Source organism: Notamacropus eugenii, chromosome 1 (assembly GCF_028372415.1).
Source record: "Notamacropus eugenii isolate mMacEug1 chromosome 1, mMacEug1.pri_v2, whole genome shotgun sequence".
Lineage (NCBI taxonomy): Eukaryota > Metazoa > Chordata > Mammalia > Diprotodontia > Macropodidae > Notamacropus > Notamacropus eugenii.
Window position 1 is genome coordinate 57,331,064 of NC_092872.1, and position 7,862 is coordinate 57,338,925.

Here is a 7,862-nt window from a genome sequence, read left to right on the forward strand (position 1 = left end):
GAGCTCCAGATGCCCTTGGGGTAATTAGCAAATTTTTCCTCAGAAGACTGGTCTTGAAAAGATTTTTTTGGAGGCCCAGTTTGCTTGGGCTGTTTAAAGAGAACATTAAATTCATTTTTAAAAAATTCATTTTAGTTATATTATTTCTGCATGAATTTCTTTTTTCTTCTTCAGTCAGATTTTGACCCATCATATTATATAAGTGCTAAAGTTAGAGTGGGTTTGTAAATGGATATTGGGGAGAGGCAACATGAAGTAATGGAAGGAGTGCCAGACCTGTTTCATTCCTAACTAGTCCACTTACTAACTGTGTGGCCTTGGCCAAATTATTTACCCTCTCTGACACAGTCTCCTCATTAAAAAAATTAATTTCTAGGAGGGGAGAGCCAAGATGGCAGAGTAGAAAGACACACATACAGTAGATCTTCCCCCACAGCCCATAAAATACCTGTAAAGAAAGACTTTCAACAAATTCTAGAGCAGCAGAAGCCACAGAACAACAGAGTGGAGATTTCCAGCCCAGGGTGACCTGAAAGGCCCACAGGAAAGATCTGTCACACCAGACATGGAGCAGAGCCCAGCCCAACCTTGGCTCCACAGATCGCGCTGGGAGGAGGACCTGAGCAGGCCTTGGGGGTGGAATCCCCAGCAGCAGAAGTGGTGGTTTGCAGATCCCTCAACCTACAGGTGCCAAAGGTCAGTGAGAGGGTTTTTTCAGCTGGCCGAGAAGGGGTCAGGGTCTTCCCATAGCTCTGGCCTCAGGCTGCTGCAGCAGCTCCCACAGCAGCCTATATCCATTGTTGGATCATTAAACCCCTGGGGGAACTAAGCAGCTGATCCTTACCTCAGCCATATGTGGCAGCCCTGCCCCCACCTAATGCTCCTGGAGGAATTGAGCAGCTTATCTGAATCTCAGCTCCCAGTGCTAGCTTGGTGGAAGTGGAAGCCAAGTGGTTGTGAAGAGGAAACTCTACCACTCACAGATTCTGGGCACAAAAGTTTCTTGTTGCTCTCAGATCAGTGTACATGCTTGATTGTGCCACCTTGGAGGAACTGAGATCTTACAGATCCCCAGAGTATACGCTACTCTTGACAAAGGACCCAAAAGTCAAGTAACTGGTTGGGAAAATGACCAAAAAAGGGGAACAAAATAAGACTATAGAAGGTTTCTTGGTGAACAGGTATCTTCCCCCATCCTTTCAGATGAGGAAGAGCAATGCTTACCATCAGGGAAAGACATAAAAGTCAAAGCTCTCTATCCCAAACATCCAAGATAAATATTCAGTGGTCTCAGACCATGGAAGAGCTCAAAAAGGATCCTGAAAATCAAGTAAGAGGGGTGGAGGAAAAATTGGGAAGAGAAATGAGAGAGACGCAAGGAAATCATGAAAAGTGAGTCAACAACTTGCTAAAGGAGACCCAAAAAAATGCTGAAGAAAATAACACCTTGAAAAGTAGGCTAACTCAACTGACAAAATAGGTTCAAAAAGCCAATGAGGAGAAGAATGTTTTAAAAAGCAGAATTAGCCAAATGGAAAAGGAGGTCCAAAAACTCTCTGAAGAAAATAGTTCTTTAAAAATTAGAATGGAACAGATGGAGGCTAATGACTTTATGAGAAACCAAGAAATCACAAAACAAAACCAAAAGAATGACAAAATGGAAGAGAATGTGAAATATCTCATTGGAAAAACAACTGACCTGGAGAACAGATCCAGGAGAGACAATTTAAAAATTATGGGACTACCTGAAAGCCATGATCAAAAAAAGAGCCTAGACATCATCTTTCAAGAAATTATCAAGGAAAACTGCCCTGATACTCTAGATCCAAAGGGCAAAATAAATATTGAAAGAATCCACAAATCACCTCCTGAAAAAGATCCAAAAAGAGAAACTCCTAGGAACATTGTAGTCAAATTCCAGAGTTCCCAGGTCAAGGAGAAAATATTGCAAGCAGCTAGAAAGAAACAATTTGAGTATTGTGGAAATACAACCAGAATAGCACAAGATCTAGCAGCTTCTACATTAAGGGATCAAAGGGCATGAAATATGATATTCCAGAAGTCAAAGGAACTAGGATTAAAACTAAGAATTACCTACCCAGCAAAACTGAGTATAATAATTCAGGGGAAAAAATGGTCTTTCAATGAAATAGAGGACTTTCAAGCATTCTTGATGAAAACACCAGAGCTGAAAAGAAAATTTGACTTTCAAACACAAGAATTAAGAGAAGCATGAAAATGTAAACAGGAAAGAGAAATCATAAGGGACTTACTAAAGTTGAACTGTTTACATTCCTACATGGAAAGACAATATTTGTAACTCTTGAAACTTTTTTCAGTGTCTGGGTAGTTGGTGGGATTATACACACACACATACACACACAAACACACAGCCACACAAATTTTCCAATGTTTCTCTGAATTCCTCATATTCATTCATTCTTACTATGCAAGAGAGAGAGAGAGACAGAGAGAGAGAGACAGAGAGCACAGGGTGAGCTGAATAGGAAGGGATCATATCTAAAAAAATGAAATTAAGGAGTGAAAGAGGAATATATTGAGAGGAGAAAGGGAGAAATGGAATGGGGCAATTATCTCTCATAAAAGAGGCAAGAAAAAAGACTTTTCAATGGAGGGGAAAAGGGGGGATGTAAAAGGGAAAATGTGAAGCTTACTCTCATCACATTTGACTCAAGAAAGGAATAAAATGCACACTCATTTTGGTATGAAAACCTATCTTACAATACAGGAAAGTGGAGGAGAAGGGGATAAGTAGGGTGGGGGGATGATGGAAGAGAGGGCAATGGGAAGAAGGAGCAATTAGAAGTCAGCACTCTTGGAGAGGGACAAGGTCAAAAGAGAGAATAGAAGAAATGGGGGGCAGGATAGGATGGAGGGAAATATAGTTAGTCTTACACAACATGACTATTATGGAAGTCATTTGCAAAACTACACATATAGCCTATATTGAATTGCTTACCTTCCCAATGGGGATGGGTGGGGAGGGAGGAAGGAAGAGAAGTTGGAACTCAAAGTTTTAGGAACAACTGTTGAGTATTGTTCTTGCATACAACTGGGAAACAAGAAATACAGGTAATGGGGTATCGAAATTTATCTTGCCCTACAGGACAAAAGTGAAGATGGGAATAAGGGAAGGGAGGGATGTTAGAAGGGAGGGCAGATTGGTGGTAGGGGTAATTAGAATGCTAGGCACTTTGGGGTGGGGGGAGGGGAGAGATGGGGAGAAAATTTGGAACTCAAAATTTTGTGGAAATTAATGTTGAAATCTTAAAATAAATAAATTAAAAAAATTAATACCTAGATTAATAATATTTGGATTACCTACCTCTCAGGGTTTTTGTAAGGAAAGCTTTTTGTAAATCACTAAGCACTAAACTATAAAGTGTTATTACCATCTATTTCATGGGGTTGCTGTAAGAAAAGGGTTTTGTAAACTTTAAAGCATGTTAGTAATGGGAACTATTATCGCTGTTGTTATTTTTGTGTCTTCCTTCACCTTTTTCTTTTTGTTGTGCATCATGTTTCCACTTAATAAGGAACTACACCACCTTTTTAAGCAAAGCCTTTATTCCATGATTTGACCATCTTGAAAATGTCTTTAAAATATTTTAGAAAAGAAGTCCCTTGCTGTGCTTTAATGCCCAATTAAAATAGCCTGGCATGGTAGATAGAATGCCAGACATGGAGTCAGGAAGATCTGTATTCAAATCACACTTCTGACATATTAACTTTCATTGCAGGGCCATCTCCAGTCTTCATGAGCTATATCTGGACATTGGACCCAGATGACTCAGGAGGAGAAAGTGAGGCTGGTAACCTTGCACAGCCCTCCTTCACCTAAATCCAATTCACTTGCAAGTCATGGCAGCATCTTCCTGATGTCATGGTCCTCTTTCAGAATGAAGGACAAATAGCAGCAACCTATCAACTCTTACTAGGTCATTTGACCTCCTGAAGACTTTGGCAAAGATGATAAGGTATGATCTGCAATAGGAGAAGGGTTAACGGATCCTTAATATATTGATATTTGGCAACAGATGATAGCAACAAAAGGTCTATTTATCATTAGTTCTCACTTGCTGTCCCTTGTCATTTGCAAAAACTTTCTTGGCTCTCCAGATTTTCTTGGGAAATGACAAACTCTTATTTGTCATATTTCTTTATATAAACATCTAGTTTCCACCTTTATTCTTTTGCCACCCAGAGCCCTTTTTATGGCCTATAACCCTTTGCCACCTAGAACTTAGAACTTAGAATCTCAGGATTAGAAGGCATCTCAGAAGACATTTAGTCAAACCTAACCTATAGATAATCTTTGTTTTAAGACCTCTAGTGATATGGAACTCACCATGTATTTGCCTGCGTTCTATTTCCATATGTGGTCAAATGTTAAATTCAACATTTATCTTCCATGCATAAGAAATGGTACTAGACACTAGGAATTCTCAGGGAAAAAACAACAAAGAAAAGTTGTTCCTACTCTAGAGAAGCACACATTTTCCTAAGGGTATGGGGATGCAACATGGATGTCAATGAGTAAATACAAAATAGCTTGAGGGGAGAGAGAGGGAGAGAGAGAGAGAGAGAAAGAGAGAACAATAACAACTAGAAGGGTAAGGAAGGGCTTCTTGTGGAATGTGTCATCTAAACTGAGACTTGAAGGAAACTAGGGATTCTAAGAAATTCTTAGGAGAAAGTGTATTTCAGTAATAGGAGACAGTCTACATAAAGCACAGAGTCAGGAGACATGTCTAGTTAGGAGAATATAGGTTAGCTTGACTGGAACACAGATTGGATAACACTGGGGAGGCGATATGAAATTTATGTTTAGATAGGTTAGTTGTAGGGAGATCTTGCAGGGTTTCAAAAGCCAGAGTGAAGAGGGTTTTTGTTGTTGTTTGTTTTTTTAGATAAGTAGTAAAATGGAACTACTGACTATTTTTGAACAGAGGCATGACATGGACAGTCCTGCGTTTAAGGAATATTATTTTGTCAGCTTGTGTAAGAGTATGGATTAGAGAGAAGGAAGACTAGAAGCAGGGAGAACAATGAGATGTCTAAGAAGTCAGACAAGAAGTAACACAGGTCTGAACTAGGGTAATGCCTAGGTGAGTGGAAAGAAGAAGGAACAGGCAAAAGGCTTTGCAGAAAATCATAAAGGTTTGGCAACTCATTTTGTGATTGAGAGATGATGGACTCAGAGTGCAGACTGAGATGTATTTTTCTGGACATGGCCAATGAGGTATTTGTTTTGCTTGACTATACATGTTTATAACCAGTGTTTTGTTTTTCTTGCTTTCTCAAGGGAGTAGGAAGCAGAGGGAGAAAGAGGTGGTAGAAAGAAAAGAAGGCAGACTTTCTTCTGAAAATAATTTTTTTTTTAAAAAAAAAAGGCTTGCCACATGATTGGATGTTGGAGATGAGGGAGATGGAAGAATCCAGGCTGATTCTGAAATAATGAACCTGGGTAATTGGAAAGACAGTGATACTCTCAAAAGAAATAGGGAACTTTGGAAAAGTGGGTTTAGAAGGTAGATCATGAGGTTCGTTTTGGACATATTAAGTTTCAGATGCTGATGGGACAAACAGAAGATGTCAGGAAGGCAGCTAGTGATGTAGAACTGGAATTCAGAAGAAAGATAGACATGGGTAAACATATTTGATAATCATCTGCAAAGAGGTGATAATTAAGTCCATGGGAACTGATGAGATTACTAAGAGTGAAGGTATAAGGATAAAAAAGAATATGACCCAGGTCAGAACTATGAGGGACATTTAAATTAAGGGGGCAGGATACGGATGATGAGTCTGTAAAGGACATTGAGAAGAGGTCAGAGAAGCAGGAATAGAGCCTGGAGAGAACAGTGTTGCAGAAGCCATGGGAGAAGAGTATTTAGGAGAAGTGATTGGTCAACAATGTTAAAAGCTTCAGAGAGCTCAAGAGGGATGAAAACTTTGATTTAGTAAAATCTGAGCTACTATCCTACCTCAGATACTGACTTACTAGCTGTGTAACCCTATACAAGTCACTTAAATCTCGATGCCTCAGTTTCTTCAACTGTCAAATGAGGGAGTTGAACTTAATGGCCTGCAATGTCCCTTTTAGCTATAAATAAATGATCTTATTATCCTATGAAATAGCCACCAGGTTTAGCAGTTAGAAGATCATTGGTAACCATGGGGAGAGCAGTTTTAGTCAATATTGTTTCATTTTGTGCTTCATCTTTTAAAAAATAACATTTTATTTTTTCCCCAATTACATTTTAAAACAATTTTTAGCATTCATTTTTTTTTAAAGTTTTGAGTCCAAATTCTATCTTCTTCTCCCTTCCCACCAACTCCAAAATGATAAGCAATCCAATATAGGATATACATGTGAAATCATGTAAAACATTTTCATTTTGTGGAATAAAACTCAAACAAGAAAGAAGGAAGGAAAGAAAGGAAAGAGAGAAAGATGAAGCAAGGCAGGAGAGAGAGAGAAAGGAAGGAAAGGAAGAAGGAAGGAAGAAAGGAAGGAAGGAAGGAAGAGAAAAACAGTATGCTTCAGTCTGTGTTCAGACACCATCAGTTTTTTTTCTCTGGAAGTGGATAGTAGAAAGGAAGGAAGGAAGGAAGAGAAAAACAGTATGCTTCAGTCTGTGTTCAGACACCATCAGTTTTTTTTCTCTGGAAGTGGATAGTATTTTTCATCAAGAGTTCTTTGGGATTGCCTTGGATCATTTATTGCTGAGAACAGTAAAGTCAAGTTGTTTATCGTACAATATTGCTGTTACTGTGTACAATGTTCTCCTGACTCTGCTAATTTCACTCTATCTCAGTTCATGTAAGTCTTTCCAGCTTTTTCTTAAACTATCCCCTCACCATTTCTTATAGCACAATTATATTCCATTACAATCAGATACCACAATTGATTCAGCCATTTACCAATTCATGGGTATCCCCTCAATTTCCAGTTCTTTGCCACCACAAAAAGAGCTGCTACAAATATTTTTTTTTGTACAAATAGGCTCTCTTCCCTTTTAAAAAATCTCTTTGGGATACAGACTTAAGAGTGGTATTGCTGGATCAAAGGTTATGTATAGGGCAAAGAAGTAGGGAGATTGCCCTGCTGGAGCCCTGGTGAGCAAATTGCTCTCCAGAATCGCTGGGTCAGTACACAATTCCACCAATAGTGCATTAGAGTCCCAGTTTTCCCACATCTCCTTCAAGATTTATCATTTTCCTTTTCTGTCCGATTAACCAATGTGACAGGTACAAGATGGTACATCAAAGTTATTTTAATTTGCATTTCTCTAACTAATACTAATTTAGATCATTTTTCATATGACTATATATAGCAGTGACTTCTTTGTCTGAAAACTGCCTGTTCATGTCCTTTGACCATTTATCAGTTGGGGAATGACATATTCTTATAAATTCAGTTCTTAGTTCATATTTAAGAAATTTTATCAGAGCCTTTATCAGAGATACATGTTATAAAATTTTTTCCTCAGTTTTCTATTTTCCTTCTATTTTGGTGACATTGGTTTTGTTTGTGCAAAATCTTTTTAATTTAATATAATAAAATTATCCATTTTATATTTCATAATGCTCTCTTTATCTTGTTTGGTCCTAAATTCTTCCCTTAGCCATGTAAGGGAAATTCTTTCCCTTATCCACTGTTTTCCAGTTTCCCCACCAGTTTTTGTCAAATAGTAAGTTTCTGTCCCTAAAGTTTAGATCTCTGGGTTTACCAAATACCAAATTACTAAGGTTATTTATTTCAAAGTAATACCTCAAAACAAATTCTGGAGAGCAGAACCCATCATAAAAGGATAGGGCAAAACAATTTAAATGTC